At 39.2% G+C, this 24,832-nt stretch overlaps 1 long non-coding RNA gene across 2 annotated transcripts in view; it reads left to right on the forward strand.

Moving 5' to 3' along the window:
• The window catches only part of LOC139696118 (uncharacterized), a 164,653-nt gene that overhangs the window by 93,315 nt on the left and 46,506 nt on the right, over positions 1–24,832 (forward strand). For both annotated transcript variants that reach the window (XR_011702584.1, XR_011702585.1), the window contains exon 3: positions 23,742–23,843. This is a non-coding gene — a long non-coding RNA (uncharacterized lncRNA). The remainder of the gene's footprint in view (positions 1–23,741; positions 23,844–24,832) is intronic.

Below are 24,832 nucleotides of genomic sequence, written 5' to 3' on the forward strand. Positions count from 1 at the left end.
CATGGGAGTGGCTTTGGGATGCGGCGGCGATTTAAGGAGTGGATTGGTTGATTTTAAAAGATCTGATAAGTTTGAGGGGCGTTTGAAAATAATGGAGGGGCATTTGGAAGAAAGGTTGGTGCTGGAGTTGTGGTTCTGAGGATATCGTAGAGGTTTTTTAGAATTGATCTCAGAGACTATAGGTCAGGGAAGTATGTGGTACAAATTGAAAGAGGGTGGATTTCTGTGGTGGAGGAAGGTTTGGCGGAGTAAGCATGACTCAGGATTCTTTTGTTAGGAGGGATTCAAGTTAACGTCATGGGAGGAGGGAATGGTGTTGTTTTGAGAGGAATTCATCAAGGGAGTCGGGATGGTTGCAGATTCTGTGTCCTCTTTGCGACACGGAACCCAGAAACCACAGACGGTTTTATATGTACAGAAGTGTGGAATGTTATTTTCTATTAATGATAAGTTTATATCTAGGAAGGTTTTTGTGAGGAGGAAAGAGTAGAAATGAAAAAGACAGGATGAAGCTTTGAGGTCGGAAATGGACATTTTTAGGGAATCATGTGTTCAGAGAATGAAAATATCATACATATATTCGAGGTGTGTTGAAAAAGTAAGGTGACTTCACATATTTATGAAATAAATATTCATTTATTCTTCAATTTCCAAGTTGTTCCCTTCAAAGAAAACCCCCCCAGATATTATACACTTCTTCCAACGCTTTTTCTAATCCTCGAAGCAATTCTCACCTAATGGTATAGCCTTGAGCTCTTCCAGCGATGCAGTCTTTATCTCCTCAAGCGTTGCTAATCTCCACCCTTTTATATGTTTCTTCGGTTTTGGGAACAGGAAAAATTCACTGGGGGCGAAATCTGGTGGATATGCCACCATGGCATGGCTCACAAGGAACGTTTAATGAGCAGGTGCAATTTCGTGATGCAAAAGCCATGAATTGTTTTTCCACAATTCCGGACGCACACAATACGGATTCCACAATACGGATATTGCTCCTGGAAAACGGCGCATAACTTCAAGGTAATACCACTTATTTACTGTATGACCTTTTGGTAATAACTCCTGATGCACTACGCCACGGTAATCCAAGAAAACAGTGAGCAAAATTTTGATATTTGATCGAACTTGGCGTGATTTTTTTCGGTCTTGGCTGTCCTGGATTCTTTCATTGGGACGATTGGGCTTTGGTTTCGACGCCATAACCATATAACATTGATTCGTCTCCAGTTATGATCCTTTTGAACAAATAAGGATCATGATTGACACCTCCTGAGCGATGCTCATGCAACGGTTCTTCTGGTCAGTTTCGGAACGAATTTCGCGGTCACACGTCTGATGCCCAAAACATTCGAAAAATTGCAAGCTAACCGATGTTCCAAATTCCTCCGCATCTTCTGTTTGTGATTTGAAGAATTTTCAAAATAATTTTCTTCTCTGCCTCAACTTTTTCATCTGTTGGAGTGTCCACAATGAGGTTCGTCATTGGCATTTTCTCCGCCATCTTACAAGATTTTGTACCACCTATAAACGTTATTAACACCAGTTATTAATATCAGACAATAATTAATATATATATATATATATAAACACACACATACATATATACCAATAATATATGTATCCATATATATATATACACACAATTATATGTGTGTGTATATAGTATATATACTAGCTGAATACCCGGCTTTGCACGGGTTAGGGAGAAACAATAATATAAATATACTACATAAATAAAAACAACAAATTATAAAGTACAATAATACACTACTTCATACAAATTTAAGAATCTTTTTTATTTAACACCTGTTTATAAACTACATTTTTTGTTTCATATCCAGGAGAAAGAATACATAAATTTTTAGGCGAACCTACTCTGGAGCAAGCACCATAAAGTTGCCCGTGGCTAAAACATGGCGATCTTAGATCAACACCACGAAACTTTAAAGACTGTCCCTGTGATTTATTAATGGTAATTGAAAAAGCTAGCCGGACTGGAAACTGTAATCTTTTAAAGTTGAAGGGAAGATCAGTTGGGATTAGAGGTATCCGTGGAATAAAAATTATTTCACCTTTTCCTTTTCCAGTTAAAATGACTGCCTGGATTATATTTTTCATTAATTTTGTCACACGCAATCGTGTCCCATTGCAGAGTTTTGGTGGATCTAAATTTCGCAATAAAATGATTGGAGATCCTACTTTAAGTATAAGGTGATGTTGTGGCAATCCAGCTGGATCAAGTGAATTTGGGAATTCCGTTGGATAATTGACGGCTTCGTTAGCATCCACTACGGTATCAACCGATTTATATTCAATCACGTCTCCTGGCAGCATGGCCAGTATCTCCTTGTTAATTTCATTAACATCATCGTTCTTAGGAGCAAGAATGGCTCTTTCTCGCAACCATTCTAAATTTTTATAATTTTGATTAACGTTAGGATAGACTGCTTGTATCATATCGCGGACAGTTTTCACCGATACACATAAATCTGATGACAATTTTATCATACCAGATGCTTCAATAACTAATCTATCTTCTCCAATCTCCAAAAGTTTATTTGCAAAATTTTGAGCATTCCCATCTCTTAAGAGGATTCGCATGTTTTGTTTAAGGCTAATTTCTTGGACATGATTCCATAGAACAGAATGTTTCAAACAGGCATAAATTTCATCGGCTGGAGTCGATTTTGGAATGACAGGCAGAGTTTGAGGGAAGTCTCCACACAGGAGTACCAGACCTCCCCCCATTAAACTGCAGTTTCCTCTAAGATCTTGAAGTGTAGCGTTGAGGGCCTCAAGAGATTTTTTATGAGCCATCGCACACTCATCCCATACTATCAATTTACATTCTATAAGAACTTGTGCCTGGTCGCTTGTTTTATTTATATGACATGTGGGATTTTCTTGTCGGGAAATATTAAGTGGAAACTTAAGGGCAGAGTGGGCTGTTCTTCCTCCTTCCATTAATGTCGCTGCAATACCTGAAGATGCAACGGCTAGAGCAATTTCTCCATGAACCCTGATTTCAGCGAGAACTAAATTAATTAAAAATGTTTTTCCCGTGCCACCAGCAGCATAAAAAAATACCTCCTTCTTGTTTATCTACTTGATCCATTATTGTTTCGTACGCGAATTTCTGATCTTCATTAAGAAGTGGCTTTTTATCCGCGATGTATGCTTCTAAGTCTAAGACATTGTAGCTAGTTTCACGTATATAATCTGGATAAAATACACCCTGTTGATCTTGTACAGGTGCAAAAAGACCGAGTTCCACTAAAGTCTTGTTAACCATGGTGATACACTTTTCCTCCAAAATAATCAAAGTTTTATTAAAAATGTCGGAGTTAAACGTAATGTCCAATGTAGGATTTTCACTTCGAACTTTAGCCAGTATATCCTCACTCATTGATTCTTTATATTTTTCCCATAATGTTTTTGGGTTAGATGGATTACAGGAGGTTGTTGTGTTTCTATGACAGAAAAAAGTAAACAAATTACATACATACAAACAAACACTCTCCTTTATATATATAGATATATCTATATGTGTGTGTGGGTAAATACATCTGTTTTGAACGATGTGAGCTTTCTCAGATTCAAATTGAACATATGCATAATGGTGTTAATTGTTATATCTTACTCAGTCAACGCTTTGGTAACCTGGCAACATTTCCGCATGCGGATGCGGGCGATTTTCAGAGGATGTGTGAGAAAATACCATTTACGTCATTTCCTCGTTCCTGTTCAAACACATGGTTTTTTAAACGGTAGACGTCGCTGATTTATTGATATCGTGGAATCCGTCGACATTTTTCGACGAGGGCGTTTTTCAACATTTGAAATGGGGTGAAGCCCGCGCGGCGCGTTCTTCTTCTGTTTTTTCCATTGTTTTTTTTTGCGCTCGCCAATCGAATCATTTCGGACAGCGCAGTTATTTAAAGCTCTCTCTCTTTCTCTTTCTCTCTCGCATGGAAAAAATGGTTGCTTGCCGTTGGGGATGTTTTATTGGTTCCTGCCACTCTCCGTTCTTTCAATCTTGATTTCTGTTTGTTTTTTCCAAACCAAACCCATCTCCCCCAACCAACCTTCACCCACGCTCCCTCCACCCCCTCTTCCCCTTTCCCGTCCATCACCTGTTGTCCGGCGTGTCCGTTTCGGCGACGGCCGATTCCCTCTTTGTCAGTTAGCTCAGCTTTTGCGAATTGTGAAGCTCGTATTTACGTAACTTCTCCTACCTGCTTCCCGCTTCCTAGTCGACGGTTGATTCTGCGTGGAAACAAGTGAGGGTGGAACCGCGTTTGAGCCACGTGAGCTTCCGGATTAATTTTCTTTGGGGTGACTTTCATTTTTTCGATTTGAGGGTAAGGTTTCCTTTGAGAATCAATTGGGGGATGTCGGGGCGATTTTCCTCCTACTTGCTTCGTCTTTCCACTCCCTCGGCTTGTTCAAGACTCTAACGACATTCCTTCCTCTGTCTCTAGTTCATACTCTCGTGATAACAACTCGAGTGGTAGTAATTGCCTCACCTAGTTTCCTTACCCTACTCGATCGCTGTTCGAAAGGAAGGAGAGGGAGTGAAATCCTCTATTTTCATTGGGTTGAAAGAACTCATGGCGTCCTCATAAATAAGTATATGCGACGGCGCTAGGGGGTAAAATGTTTTCTTTTTTCATTAAACAGTTACCTGTTATTGTCTATAATGTAGTAATTACCTCATTTAGCCTTAGTTATTATCCTTCTCGTTACCAGCAGCTCCCCTCCGATGAGTAAAGAAGTATATATCACTTAAATACCGTAGGGTATGCAACTTATCATTCATTTTCTACATTCTTTCAATTATTTTACATATTGATTGTTAACTTATAGCTAAGATAAACTTATATTTTTGGTGTTGTGTGCTTGCCTTAGCGAAGACGTGCAGGTCATGAAGTAGCTGAATGAAATATAAAATTATGAATGGTGTGGTGGAAGCAGTAGGGAATAAATTAGTGATAGGGGATTAATTTGACTTTTTAATGGCATTACCTACCTCGTGGGGTATGAGCATGGATAACTGGGAATACTGATCATTTTTATATTATTTCTTGCCTTGCTGGCAGAACTCAGAGCAGAGACTTTCCCCCAGAGCTCACTAGCTCTCGTGACATCAGAATATATCGATTCGGACTAACCCTCTGGCAGATAAATAACTGAATTCATCCAAACTAACTATAAATAAGATTTTAAATTCAAGGTGAACATTGGAGAGAGAGAGGAAAACAAATAAAAATATTCGTCCGTTTTCATTATTCATATTTTATATCGTTTTTCAGTTTATAAGCCTGTGGAATAATATTTGACTGACTATTTTATTCCTGTATCGTTGACGTGTTTGCTATAGTCATTCACATGTATGGCAAGGATGCCCAGTACTCTTGCACCAGTCGAGTCAACGTCATCCACTCAGTAATGATGAACATAGAAAAAACCCGAATGAAAAGCCTTTTGAAAAGGCCTGAATATGATTCGAAACAAAATAACATTGAGATTTGATCAGAGGCATCCGTTGGGAAGTCGTTGCGTGTCTCTCCCTAATCACAGCAATCAGCGCGAAGTTGAATTTAAATTGGTTGAGGATGGAGGTCAACCACAGCCAAGGTATAAATCGTTTTGCTTCACACGTGTCGGGTAATGAGACTTTGACTGCGGCACCTTTGGTTTAATAAGATTTTCGGGAAACTAGAAAATTAGTACACCCTCTTGGATTTTAGACTTGCTAGTCCCAAGGTATTTACGTACAAGGACAAAGGTACCAAGTACAAGGACATGGGTGACAGCTGAGCGTCCTTTCCGCTAAGTTACTACACCCCTTCGAATGGAACGTAATGATGCAACCAATGGCAGAAAAGTATGTCAATACCTTTCGTATAAAATATAAAAAGTGCTATAGAATTAATATCTGCGGAATTGAAGAGGAACATACCTTATGTCCGATACCAGGTCGTGTTTTTGGTGAGGAGCAATTTTATAAGCTGTGTCCATGCAAAACTTAGCGTAACCGGTAGAATAGAAAAAATAAAACACTAGTCTCCCGGGGTAGGGTAATGCTCTAGGATGGAACCATGTACTAAACATTGCTTTGCCTCTTTAACCCTTGCTAACACGACATAAAATATCCTTTAACTCCATACTATATTTGCAATAAATAATTTATCAGATCTGCATACTTTCCACCTCCCTTGACGACAGCTAAAAAACCTCTTATTTCCCTACCTCTGCTTCGTTTCCCATCATACATTCCAGTCTTCACAGTATCCCACTGATTCTCGGGTATCCCCTGCATCCAATCGTCCAGCCTTCTTTGAATCATCCCATAAACCCTCCGTCTTTCCCCTTACTATACCTGGAATTCATTGTTTTTCTTTCATTTCCCTCCATTTTATTTTTTCTGCCATTCTTCACGCCAACATCTCAAAAGAACACCAACATCCCCAAATCCAGGTTTATACAAAAATATACGAAACTAACCTCCGTTTTAAAGTTTACGCCAACATTTTCTTCGCATTTTTATTTAACGCCCATTTCATAACCTCTCTCGGTTATTTCGTCGGCTTAGAAGGAAAAATTGGCAAATAGCTGAATGTATAATTGCGGAAAAATATTGCTCATCCTATGCTCTAATGTAAAGCTATATGCATGGAGAATTGAGCCAGCAATTTATCAATGTGGTTACACTCATAGTGTTCCAAATTTTTGGTGGAGAATGGTTACTAAATAATCAATAACGTGGTCAAGAGTTATCTTAAACTAGTGGGCGGAGATGCTATGGAAACTTTGTCGGTCCTTCGGTCAGCTTAACAACCTCCAGTTTGCGTTCAGCCATCGGAAAAGCTTGCTCTGGAGAGGGAGGTTCGATGGCATGAGTAACTGGATCCCCTCGCCCCCTGGCCCACTTTCCGGAAATTTTCAAAGTGACCGTCGACGATCCCCGCGCGGTGGAAACACGAGAGGAAGAGAAACTTGTCCCGGAAAACCAGTTGCCAAGCAAGGGTCCCGCCGAGCCCTTTCTCCCATCCGCGGTGTGCCACAGTCCGGTTTGCTGCGATGAAAGTTAGGGAAGACCCCAGGAAAAGTGTATCACCTTGTTGAGTGACGGTAAACACTCTTGGCTCGAATGTTTCAACACATGCTGAATAGGCCACTTCACGTTCCCATGGCAGCGAGGGGAGAGCGCCCAAAAAGTCATTCAACTTGCATCACTACCACTTCAGCATCATTTATTTTTGACGAGAAAGTGACCTCAGTTTTCGTGTAGGGTGAGAATTAGTGGAAGAGGGATCGGAATGGTCGCTGAATTGACACGCCCACAGCAGGTCAGTGCGCCTCGAGCTCCACTTGTTGGAATGTAGTGATCAACCTATGGGTAAATATTTTCCTCACTGACCAAATTTCGGAGCCATATACAACTACGTGTCATTTTACGTGTAGGTAGAAATTATCTTTTGGGGGCCGAATGATGCAGGGGTCATGAGTGCGACTCCCGGGTTCGATTCCCGGAGAAGAATTATCTTATGGAGGACGTGGTAGTATAGTGGTTAGACCTCTGGGATCCTGCTCGAGGGTGTCGGATTCGATTCCCGGTACCGTCTCTGGGCACCCTCAGCCTTTAGTCCAAGCAATGTGATTTTCTAGTTCTATATCTTCCTGGGAAGCCATAGGCGGCATAGTTAAGGGAATTTCTCCCCCTTCGCCAATGTGTGAATTTCACCCACCTTTAGGTGAATAGGTACTAGCTAAGCTGTACCCTTATCTATCAAAACTATTTTTCTGGAGGATAGATGAACTATTTTTTTTCAATCTTGTCTCAAAATTCATGCCATTAACTCCGTTATCTTTTTAAGTGATTATTACGAAAGATAATTTTTATTTAAATCTCCTTAACACCAATCCATTATTATTGGAAACAGTTTTCAAATAATTCGTGAAGGATTCTCGGGTCTTCCACCGGGTCAAGGGTTCCATATTGGCCGACGTTTCGATGCCCGACTCGTGCATCGTCTTCAGGGTTGATGACCCTGAAGACGATGCACGAGTCGGGCATCGAAACGTCGGCCAATATGGAACCCTTGACCCGGTGGAAGACCCGAGAATCCTTCACGAATCAAATACGCCGGGAAAGCACCAGATCTTACTTCAGTTTTCAAATAAGTTTAAGCGTTTAACTTATTGTAATTTATCCTCCTCAATGTTATTGCTTCAATTACATTGTTCTCTCTCGGAATTCGAATTACCTCAGTATTTTTGTGACTGATTCTCATCACATTTTAATTAGACAGGTTTACGGATTTCCTCCGTGTTGGCAAGAGATCACGTTAAGATTGATTGCCTAAGCGTTCATGAGAATATACACTTATGATGAAAAATGGGTGCGAGTATTTGTTCTTAATTAGGTCAGTATATTGACGCAGGATAAAACCAATCCGATGAATGTTATAACGTTTCATTTGCATGTATATTTTATGTGTTCAACCGCGATCATTTGTTAGACTTTTCACGTCAATATTAATGGAATCCCATACCAATTTATTCACAGATTTTCCCCATTATAGTACAAATTTCCGTGTCAAATTATAAAGTTTTCCTGATAATACTGGGAATATGCTTTTTCTACTAGTTTGGATGCATCCCACTGAATTTTAAATTAATTGATTACACAGTTTCACAATGGCATACCATCTGTGTGCATAAATTAAGGTGTTATGTTTACGGGCAAACTGAACAGTCCCTTGAAACGACGCAATGCATTGAATCTAGTCGGAATGAAATACGAGTATTATAAGTGGAAATTCGCAAACGTGTTATCATTATTGTGAATCGCTTCCACCTCAACAGATCGAGCGAATACCGTATGATACAGGCTTAATTCTAATGCTATGAGCATTTCAGATTAATGTGAGGTACACTTAGTTCAGGGATGGCCTGAGTTTTTCATTAATTTTGTCAGATGGCTAACTGATTGGGTTCCGATGCATGTAAATTTTCTCTCCTCCTGCACCCCGAAATCAGTTTGTTTAATCTGTGATTGCAGTTAATATTCCAAATTGAAGGGAAAATTAATCGACTCGAATTATAGTCGTCCTACGAGGGCACTTAATCTCTTATATATCTTAATTTACCGTTGGCCGGATTTTCATGTAACTTACTCGAGTTAACTGGAAATTTCAAAATTTTTGCATTTGATTTCGATTGCATTAGGTGCGCTGTGGATCTTCAGTCGATCTTCCTTCCTTGTTTAGTGCATGCGGGATCGAAGAGCTCACGCGTTCGTGAAGATGAGTGGACAACGGAGCCAGCAACCCTCCAAAAATATGCAACCAATCAGCTGCTTTGACGAAGGGTAGCAGAAGGCAGGAAGAACTGGAGCGGGAAATTTGGGATCTCCGTAAATATTCAGAAGTTGACCAATTTTCATTAAAAAGGCCGATTAGCCTTCAGTATCACGGTTACTACTTGTCATGCTGATTCCAAAGAAAGTCCATCCGTTTGGAAGACGAAGTATCATCTTGATTCGGATTTTATTTCAAGTGTCGTTTGTTTCTGTGAGGAAAGAATGTTTCGTGAAATATGAGGATTGGGTACAGCAGCAGACCTGGGTTATGAAAGCGATGAAAGTTAACTGAATTTAAGTTAATTTGAACGCAGTATATTTTTAACTGAGTTAGGTTGAATGTTGAAAACGGAATATAAAATTAATTCCCCCTCCGCAAGACCTTCCCCTCCCCACGAGGTTGTCCTCTTTTTTGACCCCAGTGCTCATCTACTCCGAATTGAGCCTAGTGTCTAACCATGGGACCGCAGAGGTAGGTAGTTACAACATTCCGAAAATATCATCTGATGGCTGATTTCCTATGGCTCTGCCCCCCCCTCCAGTCATCCCTTCTGCCCCCATCCGGGGTCTACATCCCCCGCTTCCCCGCCCGACTGAACTGCACACTGCTCCTACCGACTTGGCCTGCCACACCATTCCGAGAGGAAGGGGGTTAATTTCATGCCCTTTTGACCCGGAAGAAAATCTTACGAGTTGTAATAACACCCTCCTGCCTCTCAGTACCACCCCATCTCTGAAAAAAAATCACCATAACCTCCCCATCTCCGCCATTCTCTCCCTAATCCCTGGCGATCCGTTCCGCTGCAATTGCGTTTGCGAGAATACAGTCAATTCAACGTCTCAATTGGAGTGCATGATCGATGGAATCCCGGGAACCAATTATGATGCAAAGGGTGGTCACGAACCACATGAAAACGATTTTTTTAAAATCACTAATAGTTAATTTCGGTCCGCTTAATTTTACTATAGGATAAGTTGTTGTAAATAAGTTCAAAAATTCGGGTCTTTTTTCCCAATTACAAGATAAAACATTGGTACGTTCCCTTCGCGCCACTCTCTTTCAAGAGAAAACAAGCTGATGAAACTCTGTGGAAAAAAATAACGGCTTAACGGCTTCCTAATATATTTGTGATCATTATTCCCAAATATCTTTTGCCCTCAGAAACAGGAGAAGGAAAACGAGCAGCAATACTTGGCTGTGAATGAAATTTCTTCGGCTCCATGGTCAAGTACGTCTATAGAAAACGCCGTTCCCGAGACAGGTCGCTTTGTATTTGTTGACCCCGTTGCCATGGATATAACTGGGAGAAACCAAAATCAAGAAATAAGGAAACGATTTTGTTAATGGAGAAACTGCTCTAATACTTACAAATGAAGCAAATAAACCCAATTTTTGTGAAGTTTTTATGAGTTTAATTTCACATTCCTCGATGATATAAATATGTGCGTGTAAAAAATTTCTTTTATGAAAAAAACTTTTTTTATCCAAATCTCTATAGTAGTTACTGTTGTTGCGCCATCTATCAGGTAAAGTTATCAACTACATGTACTTTTGTTTTAGAGAAATATTCAATTAGCTGAAAGCGCCAGTTTATTCAATGAGAATGGTGTTGGCTATTTCATGAAACCTACTCCCATTACTTTCTTCCATAATGCTCTGCCCTGCAAATACCATTTCCCTCTTGTATACCCCATACATCATTCCGTACATACTCTCAATCAATTCCTTCAAAAAGTAGTATTTAGCGCCAGTGTGTAACCGTATCATTTCGTAGCTCAAAAAAACGCAAACTACCCAATTAAAATTCACTAGTTACACAGGTCTACTCTTAATTAAATGACAAAACAATCTCTGTTAATAAAGGAGTTGTGATTGAGTTAAAAAATATTCACATGGTTGAAAATTGTTCTCGATCAATTCTAATTTGGGTTCTCTATATGTCCCCTGACGGTTTTTTTTTACGAAGACTACACATCTTAATGGCCGGGACAGGGTTATTTTATTCGTTTTTTATGTTCGATGGGAGGTCGTGGTCTTTCGCGCTCGCGTCTCAAGAGTTTTTAGGGAAGAAATCTGTCTTGCGTCATTGCCTGCATTATAACTCTGAATCCAATAAAAAGGGGAAGATACGAGGGTCATCCGGAAAGTAGTACCCGTTCGTGAAATAAAGACACAAAAGTAAATATTAACAAACATAAAAAATTTTATTTGAAAGAGGATACTTTAAACTACTTCTCAACATAATCTCCAAGCAAATTAAGGCATTTGTCATAACGTGTGACAAGTTTCTGTATTCCTGCTGCATAGTCCTTCGCCGCCAGCTCATTGAGATACGCGAGGGACCCATCTTGCACAAATTTTTGTATAATGCAGATGGTGTTTAACAATTTCATGAACAATTGTTCGAGAAACATTGGGAAAATGCTCACAGATGTCATCAATTGTGACGCGCCGATCGTTCCTCACGAATTCGTCAACTGAGCTCACCAGTTGGTCTGTAATGACAGACGGTCTCTCCGAACGCTCATCGTCGTGTGTGTTCCCCCTCCCCATGTTGAAGTTGCGACACCACCGCCGAACAGACGACTCGTCCATTACATTGTCTCCATACACCTCCTTTAATTGGCGATGAATATCACATGGGCGAACGTTTCTTGCATTGAGGAATTTAATCACTGCCCTCACTTCACAACTGGCGGCGTTCTCAATTTTTTTAAACATTGTAAACAATCACAGAAACAACACAGGCAATGCTAGCGTCACGCAACTTGGCTCAGGGAAGGCAGACAAGCCACTGAAGCTATCTGACCTCGTCCAGCGGCTACTCGCGTCGTCAGCACTTCATGCGGCACGAACGGGTACTACTTTCCGGATGACCCTCGTATATTCAATTTACAGTACACATATTCCGTGTAGCATGAATGCTCTCATATGAATGAGGCCAGTCCAAGTGAGTTATCCTTGGAACAATTTCACAGTTTAACAGAACGCCGCGGTAGCTTAACTTGCTAAAGTACTCGGCGGGTCATCGAGGGATCCGGGTTTGAATCCCAGTCAAGGCTAATGATATTTATGCTCTGAAATTGTTGCATTGAAATGCATATTAGCGGATGATTCCGTTAAAAAGAAAGTTACAATTGCGGCATCTCCCGCAGTTTCTTGGAATTTGAGTTATCCCCATTGCATACGGCGTCAAAATGGTAAACCTAGATTATGGTTGGTGACGTCTGGTTTATTTTTGTCGGATCTGTTTTTTTTTTCAAATTATTAGACAACCGTTTATCCGATTTCGCTTGAATTGCCAGGTGGTCCATATGCCGTGTGGGCAAATAAAAGTAATTGCTCATGCGAATCGTACATTTTGTATGGTTTCTGAATATTTATTAAAATATATTGGGAGATTCGACCACCTGGATAATATTAAAAAATACTATTACAGATAGATAGATATAAGTCTTGTTCCTCCATTGTGTGATAGGCAAATATAGTATAAAAGAAATCTAATTAAGGTGCCGGGGAAACAATTAATTTCGAAACTAAAACTTGATGAATTTACCAAACACACCAATTGTCTTATGATGCATATAGTGCGAACAATATATAATGTAAAAACTAATTCATTGGATGTGCGTCCTGACACCCTCCTCCACACACCCTCGCGGCAGCTTAAATGCAGTGGATGCAGATGAAAACAAGATTGGCGAAATCGACGAGTAATTGTCTCTGCCTTATATTAGCAGGGATAGCGGAATATCCAATATATAAAGCTGCATGTAGACCTCAAGCGTCAAATATAATGTGGACTTTGGGTGTGGCAGGGTACTTACCAGACTACTTTTGACGATAAATACTTTCCTCCCCTTCCGCGGTTGGACTACGTTATTCTAATCCCTTATCGTTCTTGGAAAAATGACACCTTCTATCTGTTCTACTCTTAATCTCTCTAATTTTATTATGACATGATCTCTCCTATCGTAATATAATGGGGATAATAATACATTTTCAAGATCATTGCTAAAGAGACATTTTTCCAATTTATGCGAGAGATTTAATCTGTAATTTAAACTTCACTCCAACACAGATCCTCTAATGATCTTGATACGCTACTCAGTTTATCAGGACAACGTATTACAAACCTAGCTGATCCACGCAGCTCGCGATCTTATTCAGCAATTAATGTGAACATGATGAGGACCCAATTATACTAACCAGTAGCATATTCTAAATGAAGACTTATAGTACAGCTGGTACAGCTATTTTTTTGAGGGAAGGAAGAAAAGTAATGGTAAATCCCTGGAGATGTCGTGAGCATCCTCCTTAACCAAAACACGGCCCAAAGGGTACACGCAGTTTTAGCGTCCTATCTGACGGACAGTGCACTTGTCTGGAAACGCACTCACCATTGGGTCGGAAACAGAGTTGGGAAATTTACTCATCTAAACCGCTTGGAATATATTCTTAAACTAAGTTAATTTAAAAGTTAAATCACGATAACATTAATTTTGGTATTTTATATGATAATCTGAGTCAATCCTGTGGCGATATGAAAAATGTTTTGGTAGAAACAATTGTGTACAGTCATTTAGTATTTTTGTATCAGCGAAAGCTTGCGTAGAGATTATTTTACGTACTACAAAGGAAGACAGGAAATCAGGATGGAAGACGAGGAAAGGTGGTTACATTTGTCTAAATGTGATGGGGACTTCCTTGTTTCAAGACTCATCAGCTCTCTCTGTCGTTCCTCACATTGGTACTCTTAAAAAAATAATGAAACGAGGCGCCAATTTAGTCAGAGATATAAAATTTGTCGTTGTTTTAAAGTTTATGATGAACTAAAGATTTTGTAGTGACATGAACACGTTTATAGTAAAAAGATTTATGTGAAAAATTGTTCAGACAAGAGTTACTCGAAAATTAAGTTTGTTAGCATATTGACAAAGAAAGCATCAGATTGTGGCAATAATTTATTTGACATTAAACGCGTCACTACCACAGCCTGACTGAGTACCACCGAAAAAAATCCACCGCCGTTAGGATTCGGCCCCGGAGACGAGATCTGAGAAGCCGAAGGGCTCGTCACTGCCACCAATCGATCCCTGAAAATACCGACTCAATGAAACGGACCACATCACGAGTATTTATTACGAGTATTCATTATGTACTCGTAAAAATAAAATATATTTTTAAGGGCTTTTCTAATTTACTATGATTAGAGTGGATCGGAATGGTTCAGTTCCCTCTTAGAGGAGTTGTAGTAGTATTAAGAGGTGGCCACCGACAGCTGAGGTCATTTGCGCCATAGGGGATGGACAGGAAAGGATGAAGGTTTGAGAGAAACTTGGTGTCGGCATCGAGGGCGTCAGGCGTCGAGGGGTCCGCAGCTTAAAGTCCCATCCGACAGACGGCGTACTCACTCAAAGTGCCCTCCACAAAGCACCTCAAGTAGGGATCGAGATACCACTGAAAAATATTCAACGCCGCCGGGATTTGAACTCGTACCCTCTGGGTGGGAAACCAGTATGATAGTCACCGCGCCATCTCGATCCCCTACCTATTAGAAGACCCGGGTTCAAATCCTGGAGACAAAAGGGATAAATGGATGACAACACACCGTACCGCACGGAACTTCCTTTTGATCGAGTGCCTGGTCAATCACAAGCCCACAACGCTATCTTAGTCGCCCTACGGCCCCCATGTGGCATCGCCGGAATTTTTATTTAATTATTTCTTTAGTATTAATCGGAAAACAGCTCTTTTTGGTCCTTACGTCGGACTACTCGTATTTACAATAATTTATAAAAGTTGACGCTAGATGGAGGAAAACCCACCGAGGTGGGAAACGAACTCGTGACCTTTGGGATGGTAGACAAGGACGTTACCCCGTCGCCACCGAGGCCAGCAAATTTTGTTCCCAAGAATCAAAAGGAGCTGGAAAGGCAATCATTTTGGACCACTGGATGACGTCAAAGGGAACGTGATGAGGTCCTGAACGAGTTCCCCGTCGGCGCCTTCCAGGAAACGTACCCTGACTGGCAGATTCGCACTGACATCGATGTGACGATGCTTAAGAGTGTGTTCTTTTGAAGAAATTTAGCAATTTGTACTTTGAACTGAAAGATATTTTTATGCTTATTTATTTTACTAAATTCAGACCACGTATTCCATCGAGTTATGTTTAGCAGGTTGAAGTTTGGCATATTTCCACAAAAGCGATGACTACGTACTACGATTGCTGAATTGGTTACATGAATTTGTTCTGTTATATAGTTAATAGGAAACGTATGAACGGATGATTCTCATCTAAGGTAAACATTCTTATATACGTAGGTAGGTCTTAAACGGTCTTTAAGAATTATTATGCACTACTAATAGTGTGAGTCTTCTCTTGTTTTATCCGGCATATTTATCTGTCTCATTTCTTCGTACTTCCTACCTGCCTTTCTGTCATCCCAGTAGGTCGTTCTCTACCTCCCTCTCTCCCGCTCCCATGTAATATTCTCCCTTCTTCTACCTCAGTCACGTATAACATCCAATAACCCATCAAAGTATTTTCTCTGCCCACATTTTCTTCACTCTTCCGATTCCTCATATAATCAACTCTCTCTCTCTCTTTGCCTTTCATATTCCAAACGTATGTGCTTATCATAGTCTCGGCCAAACTTAATTTCTCCAGTCTTTTCCTCTGCACCTACATCTCAAAAACTTTCTATCTACATTAATCCTCTTGCCTCACTGACTAGGTTAGACAGCATTGAATTGCTACATTCCATTTATGCCTTTCCCAATTTTTGTTCAAGTCTTAGTGCTCATCAATTTCCTTCATCTTACTTACTTACTGCTTGCTTCACCAAAGAAAATCTTCTCCAACTTCCAAACCTCCCCCTCATTCGTCTATATCCCTCATCCACTACATGCCACGTATTGCAGAAATACTGAAAATATTCAAATTTCACCAATTTACCTTAGTGTTTAGCTTAATAAATGGATAGAAAAGGATTTATTTTTATTTAAAATATTAATATTATTATTGGTAATTTTTAGATCCAGGAAATCAATGAAAAAATTCTGTCAAAATGGAATTTAAAACAACTGATTGACATGCATGGATAATTACAAAGTTTCTTGTTCGTTTGAATGATTTATTTTTCGAAGCCCTCCCATTATATATATATATATGTTATTATTATAATGTGTATATATATGTTTATATATATATATATATATATATATATATATATATATATATATATATATATGTATAGTACAATACACAGTAACACACAATATAGAAACACAAAAAAAGAAGAACACTCACACGTTATTTCTTGATATTTCGACGGAAACAATCCGTCTTCCTCTGAAGATATAGAAGTAATGACTCATTACTCTATACCCAGTCATTACTTCTATATCTTCAGAGGAAGACGGATTGTTTCCGTCGAAATATCAAGAAATAACGTGTGAGTGTTCTTCTTTTTTTGTGTTTCTATATTGTGTGTTACTGTGTGTTGTACTATTCGGCACTTCCGTGTTACGTCTACGAAAGCATATATATATATATAAATATAAATAAATTGACTATCCTCGATAGCTCAAGTGGTTAAGAGCATCCGCCCGGCAAGTGGAAAGATCCGGTGTTCGAGTCCCGGTTGAGGAAATATTTTTACTCTTGTGATCCGTTCGATTCCGCCTTCCCCACCTCTATTGTGTTCGTCCTTTATATGTGTTCCTATCCATTTTCCTTATATCTGTTTCTGTATATATGAGTATTTATTCGCCGTTTGACGGGATTTCGTGTTTGAATGTGTATTTGGCCAATGTGGCTCATCTCTTTCTTCTGGGTATGCGTGCCACGAAACGCACTGTTCCTTTCCTGTATGATGTTGTATGAATTCTAACCCACTGTCCTTTCCTTTCCTTGTGTATTGTCTATTTCTCCTTTGGTGGGTGAAACTGCCCCCTGACGCCATCTCTTGGCTGAAAGAATCGGGGCGCTTGGCGACATATTAGACCCACGGATCTCAGGGTAAATTGACTATCCTCGATAGCTCAAGTGGTTAAGAGCATCCGCCCGGCAAGTGGAAAGATCCGGTGTTCGAGTCCCGGTTGAGGAAATATTTTTACTCTTGTGATCCGTTCGATTCCGCCTTCCCCACCTCTATTGTGTTCGTCCTTTATATGTGTTCCTATCCATTTTCCTTATATCTGTTTCTGTATATATGAGTATTTATTCGCCGTTTGACGGGATTTCGTGTTTGAATGTGTATTTGGCCAATGTGGCTCATCTCTTTCTTCTGGGTATGCGTGCCACGAAACGCACTGTTCCTTTCCTGTATGATGTTGTATGAATTCTAACCCACTGTCCTTTCCTTTCCTTGTGTATTGTCTATTTCTCCTTTGGTGGGTGAAACTGCCCCCTGACGCCATCTCTTGGCTGAAAGAATCGGGGCGCTTGGCGACATATTAGACCCACGGATCTCAGGGTAAATTGACTATCCTCGATAGCTCAAGTGGTTAAGAGCATCCGCCCGGCAAGTGGAAAGATCCGGTGTTCGAGTCCCGGTTGAGGAAATATTTTTACTCTTGTGATCCGTTCGATTCCGCCTTCCCCACCTCTATTGTGTTCGTCCTTTATATGTGTTCCTATCCCTTTTCCTTCTATCTGTTTCTGTATATATGAGTATTTATTCGCCGTTTGGCGGGATTTCGTGTTTGAATGTATATATATATATATATATATATATATATATATATATATTTATATATATATATATATGTATACATATATATGTACACACATATACTCACACGCCGTCAAACACACACACACACACACACACACACACATATATATATATATATATATATATATATATATATATATATATATATATATATATATATATATTTATTTATTTATTTATTTATTTATATATATAATGGAGAAAAAGGAGAAATATTGACCAGACGAGGCAATGGATTTATAATGGGAAACACTCTTGTGTCCCCCAAAGGTACGAGGCAAGGCTCCGAAATCGTTTGACTATGCATACATTTATTTTGTTGCCAAGTCAGCGAGGGAGCCAAGGCCGACGGCCGGCCAAGAAGAAAGGATCGCCGGACCGAAACACGTGGCGGCGGATAGCGATCGTCTTTTTTTTCCTCTTTTCCTCCAGGTAGCGGAACGCTCGCTAGCGAAATCCTTAAGAAAAAAATAAATAAACGCGCGAGCGCGCGCTGAGTTTATTTCTTATATCCCCGCCCCCCAAGTCGCTCAACTTCAAGCTTCGACGACCCATCGATTCAACCAGGACGTATCCATGGGGTCAGTGGGACGGGCGGTGGCACGAGCTGCGGGCGCTGCCTCTGATCGGTCGGAGGTCATTTCCCCAGAAGAAGAGTTAAGAAAAACACACACACACTCGCATGCATCTGAGTGCTGTAGCATTGTATTGCTAACTTGGGTCTTTCTTGTTTCTTCTCGCACGGTTGCTAACGCCGTTGCTATCACCCTAAGGGCTCCCAGTTCAATTTGAATAGTATTGGAGTGCATTTCGAGCAATGTTACGGCGATAAGTTGGGAAAACAATATTGTTTTTAATAAGGATGTGGGCTAGAGAAAATGACTAGCTGATTGTTTTTCGTTTTGCACTCAACTGCGCTAATGTTACTCTGGCTAACCATCTTTTTGAGGGGAAAAATATACGTGAATGAGTAAAAGGTTAGTAAAATTTAAGGATTTATTTGACAAAAACACAGTGGATATGTTACCAGAGAATAAAAGAGTAACGCTTTCACTCATTATTTACGTCTCTTTCAGAATACGTATGCTTTGGGCATAAGAGATCCTCACTTTGATTACCAAATTGAATCGTGAGCAGGGAACATTTCCCAGACAGGCATTGTTTAGAAATCATCTCCCGGAGGATTCTGCCAGGAGTGCCTTATCTATCCTTAGATAAGGAACGTAATCGTCTCACGCTTAAATCTCATTAGCGAAGCTACCTATTTTTTATATTGGTAGTATCAATTATTAAGGATTTTCGGCGATTTTGACGTTCGCTGTATCCTGGTACTGATTTATTTAAAATGAATTTACAAGTAGCATTATGGAAATTCATTGTCTCAGGATATGCGTTGTGAAAAAATATATGATGACTCCTCTGAGAAAAACCCCTTCTTAGATGTCACAGAGTTTTATTTCATAAGACCGGTGTCATTGAATAAATAAAAATATCATAAAAAATCGAAAATATACTACGAGAACTTCCTCATCTGGGAGCGATTGAAAATATGAACTTACTGTGCTGATGGAACTGTAATGAAAGATAATATTTTTCTCTCTAAAGCTTCTGTATATTTTCTATGGAAGATTGTGATAATTCTTTGAAAACTGTTGAGTGAAATAAAATCCTGTGAACCGAGCGTAGTATTTTTCTCATAAGGAACATTAAATGCACTAGTATTTTAAATTTTACATTTACCTGCATATTTCAGAATTATATGTGTTAACACAATTTGATCGAATAAATCAACATAAATGTCATATAAAAAGCAGGTTTCAGTTTGAAATGATAAAACAGTTTATCATCCTCATCTGCAGCTCTCCAGCCTGGTGTGGGCCATGGCTTCCTCTTGGATATATTCCTCCATTCAGTTTCTCTTTTTGCTTTTTCCTTCCATATTGTAACTCTCATTGCCTTCAAATCATCCTCCACATCCTGTAGCCATCTCTTCCTTGGTCTACCTCTTCTTCTGACCTATTCCATCTTACTATTAAGCATCAGTTTGGGTATTCTGTCATTTTCCATCCTTTCTACATGGCCCAACCACGCCAGCCGCAGTGACTAGGCAAATCTAACCATGTCCTTCCCTTCTAGTAGTTAATTTATCTCCATGTCCATTCTAATTCTCCATCTCTCTAAATGGGCCATAGATTCTCCTAATGATTTTTCTTTCAAATTTTTCTGAGGGTTTCTTCATCCTGACATGTTTATGTCAATGTCTCAGCTCCAAAAGTTACAACGGTTCTAATAAGCGTTTTATAGATCTTCAGTTTTGTATTCCTTGATAGTAATATTGATTTGAGGAGTGTTACATTTGCAAAATATGCCTTGCTACCTTCCATAACCCTACTGTTGATCTCCGTGGATATCTTATTTTCATTGTTAAGACTAAAACAGTTTATACGTACCCAAAAACATGCTTGTTTCCACAGCAGCGTAATATTAGTGGCGATTTTCATTTCAAAAATGTTATACTGATTTCAACTCTGCTTCAACTTTCCTGAGAGTTGACATTTGATAAAGGAGAGATTTAAAAGTAGTCCCTGTACCGGGCGCTATTGGGGAACGAACATTTCATAGAACCGCGGCAGTACTGCCCTTGGGAAGCCTGGCGACAAGTCATGAGCGGGTTATCGTGACTCCTGGGACGAAAGACCAACCGGGGGTTTCTGGAGAGCAATAAAAAATTATAACTAACATAAACGGTGATTCATTAAGTACCGCCTGTGCTCAACGCGTCCGTAGGGAATTTATTGCTGCTATATATAACAAAATGGATTTGGATAAATAATTTCAGAAACAATAAAATCTCCGCCTGTGCATTAGACGATGCATAAAACTAAGGAGTGGAGGAGAAAAGTATTTAAAAATGGTTAAAATAGGCATCCACAATGGTTGACCTCCGTAGTTAAAAATGACGCACCCTTAAGCTTAAAGAATTGGAATGGAACCAGGCCTTCATAAAGAACGTGGATATCATGACATACTTAAAATAATTAGTGAATATTACAATTAGCATTCATATCCACGGAGAAGATTCTTCGAATGTTAAGAACGCATGTTAATTTGGAGAAAGATGGTGAAAAAGTACGAGCAACGCGAGGATTTGGCATTAAAAGTGTCAAGGTGAATGATGATGGAAGCAATACGTATGCTTCGGTTCACAGATGACATCACTGTAGTTACGGGAAAAAATATTTCCGACAAACAAGTTTGTGTGGAATGAACCAAGTACTTTGGAAATATAACATCCGCGTCAAGTAGGAGAAAACTAAAACCCTTGTGAGTGTTGGAAAGTATCTGATTGCACATGTGACAATTCAAGGAGTGGGACTTCAATAGGTGGAATCCTTCATCTACCTGGGTGGCGATATAACTTGATATGGAAATCAGATCTATATTAAGCGAAGAATAGCTCAAGTTAAGAAGAAAGCGTTCACGAAGAAGAGGCAGCCATTGGCGTTCAAATTATCTGCTGTTGCAATAATGGAGGCATTTTATCAAAACGTTTTCATGGACCAAGTCACCCTATGGATCAGAGAATTGGTGTATTACAACACAAAACCGGTAAAGAAATTAAGCTTTTGAAACATGGCGGTAAAGAGAAAAATACTTGGTGAAGGTTAAAAGGACAGAAAACGCGAGGAACCAGGAAGTATAGAGAAGAGGAGAAAAAGGAAAGGGTTAAATAGACTCCAGATAAAAGAGAACCATATGGAAGAGGTAATTGAAGGAAAGATTCAGTAAAGGATCACCCAGAGACAGATGGATAGGAATTAAAGTGATGAATATAGAAAACAGAAGTTAACGGGGAGTATGAGGGAATTAACAGTGAATGGAGAACAATGGAGGGGTTCAATAAACTAATATTAGAAATGAAATACCAATAGATGAAAGAAGTTAAACTGGACGATACATCAATGTTAAACAGGAATAATCGTGTGTGTAAGGTATGTAAATATCTAGAGCAAACGAAGTATATTAGAAGTGTTGTCGTCATTTTGGAAAATAAATGACCGATACGAGGGTTGTTATTTATATGTTGAGCCTTGACAGCGCCTAGTGCTGTAGGCGCCATCTGACGTTTTTATCTGAAAGTTTGACCCTTTTAACGTTAACTTTTTTCGTGATATTTTGTCGTTTGAGAGTAACTAAGAAAACAGCACGAACTTGTGTTGTTTTTTGAGTGACTCGAAAATTTTTTCTCAGGGAAAAAATGGAGTTAATCGTGAACACTTTCGTGCGATGATGTTTTACAACTTTCGACGTGCGCTATGAAGACAGGACTGCATCGATCAACCTACTTCCACTTTTGGCAATGAAGCCCGGTCCTTTGCCATTTTGTAACGCTGGTATTACGAACTCCATCATGGCCGCCGTTCGCTCAACGATGAATGTCGTGAAGGTCGTCAAAAATCAGTTGTGGTGCCAGAAAGCATTGACGCTGTGGAAGAACTAGTAAAGGAAGATCTTCTTGTGACTTATCGTGACATATCGTATCCATATTTGGAAACATCAGCAACATAAACTCAACAAAATAAAGTGCAAGAGGCGAAAGAGGGGAATTTATCAGATTCGTAAAACATTATTTCCGATAGGAGAAAAGCCTTAAAGAGTACTTACATGTGCTGAATATATTGCTCAAAAATTTCAGATCAGAGGCTTCAAAAGCGTACGAATTTAAATGGTGGAAACATGATTTGCAGAGAAATGAAGAGAAATTGGACGAAAGGCCTCCATAATAAAAACAGAAACAAAGCAAGTTGAAATAACGGTTAATTTGGGATTTTCCGCACCAGGAATGACCGATTATGGTTTTGACAAAAGACTTTCATTATTAATACTAATAAATACCCTGATAACGTCAGTAATTTTTCAAAATAATATTGGAGAGGCACTCCTGTCCACTTTCCATTGGTAACCATGTAACCTGACGAGAGAGATTGGATCCGACTTAGGGATGTTTCGCCTGTTTACCAAAGTTAAGTACGCCAAGGTAAACGAAAAATTAATATTATGTATGTATGTATGTGTATACACGCATGTGCTCATGTATGGTTTATTATGTTTACGTTGTTATATGTTTATTATGCTCATTCTGTTTTCATTCAAAATGTTTTTTTGGCAAAAATTCTTTATTCATAGCACTATTAATAAAACAGTTTCTGGCCGGACCCTGTGCTAAATTTTCGTATTGAATTGTCTTTTCCACACAGAAAATTCTTTATGTTGAAAAAGCCAAGTTGTTTCCTTTTTCAATACCTATTACTATAATTAATAAAACTGAAAAAAGTGACCATAGCAATGAAAACGTCATCAGGAGCATTGCACATCTAATCCTGAAGCCGATAATATTATAAAAATACATGTACGTGCTCTTCTATTATTTAAAGTGCACTTTAATAATATTTTTCCGATAAAAAATGTATCACTTAAAATGTTAAATGTGTAGTCACGCCAAATAAAATTATATTTATGGGATATGTGGATGTGTGAATAATGAATCACACACATGATTTTATTCACATTTGTCAAATTGAGATTGTGATAAATGTTTGATCTAATTCATGGACTCATTTTCTTTCAGCTGGCTTCCCCAAGAAGAAGAGTCTACCCTCATTTGTTTTCCTGATCGTGAGCGGAGCCCTCCAACTCCTCATCGACAACATACCCCCTGCTTCAAGTTTAGGTACGTCAACTTCCATTCTTATTATAGAATAATATGAGTGGCGTCATCTCGATGCAGTACAATGGTGAAGAATTGCTGGCTCGCTTTGGAGTTGCTAGTATCGATTACGGACTGCGGAGAACGAAGGAGATGCAACACTTGAAGTTATTTTTATCAGTCCACCCAATGTCGTGGGTTTCACGTTTTTTTATCCCGTGTCCTTATTGACCTTATGACAAGGTTGTAAAATTATGTGAGGCTTACATTTTCAACTTTGTAGTCTTATTGAAATGAAATTATTGTCTTTGTAATTCCACACGCTTTATATTTTAAAACACAACCCAGTTTTCGACGTTGAACGTCATCATCAGGTCAAATGTCAACGTTGAAACCAGGGTCGTGTTTATAAAAATAAAATGTGTAATATTACAAAGTTAACTCATTTCATATATTTTATTGAAATTCCGTTATCTTACGCCGGAGACAACAGATTTGCACTCTTAGTTTGTTTGCGTGCTTACAATATTTTTGAATTAAATTGATTTGTAATTACACGTTACAAGAAATTAACGATGTGATGCACTGAAAGTAACTCTTCATTATAATGGATGCTCCATTTCCTGTTGTCATTTCAAAAACTTTGAATGCAAAATTTATCATTCAAAGGTAAACATTTACCTTGAAAATTAAACTAAGTCTCATTATTTTCCTGTGCAGAATGGATGCACTTTTGCAGGCAACTCCCTGTGCTCATTTTATGTGGGTCGAAGTATTCAAAAGCCGCTTCCCGAACTGAAATAGGGGCGTGTGAGTTATTCAATGGGTTTCAGTGAAGGTCATGTTAGAGTTCATGCGATTGGGTGAAACCTAACAATGATTTAATATACGAGGGTAGGCTGAAAACTAATGCACACATGCTTGCTGGCCACAAACAAAATGACCTTCAAAGGCACTACTGTTTGCATGTGGAAGTAACATTCCCCCTTAACACGCATGCGCAGGGTTGAGGT

Source organism: Hetaerina americana, unplaced genomic scaffold (genome assembly GCF_022747635.1).
Source record: "Hetaerina americana unplaced genomic scaffold, ioHetAmer1.1.p SCAF_68, whole genome shotgun sequence".
Classification (NCBI taxonomy): Eukaryota; Metazoa; Arthropoda; class Insecta; order Odonata; family Calopterygidae; genus Hetaerina; species Hetaerina americana.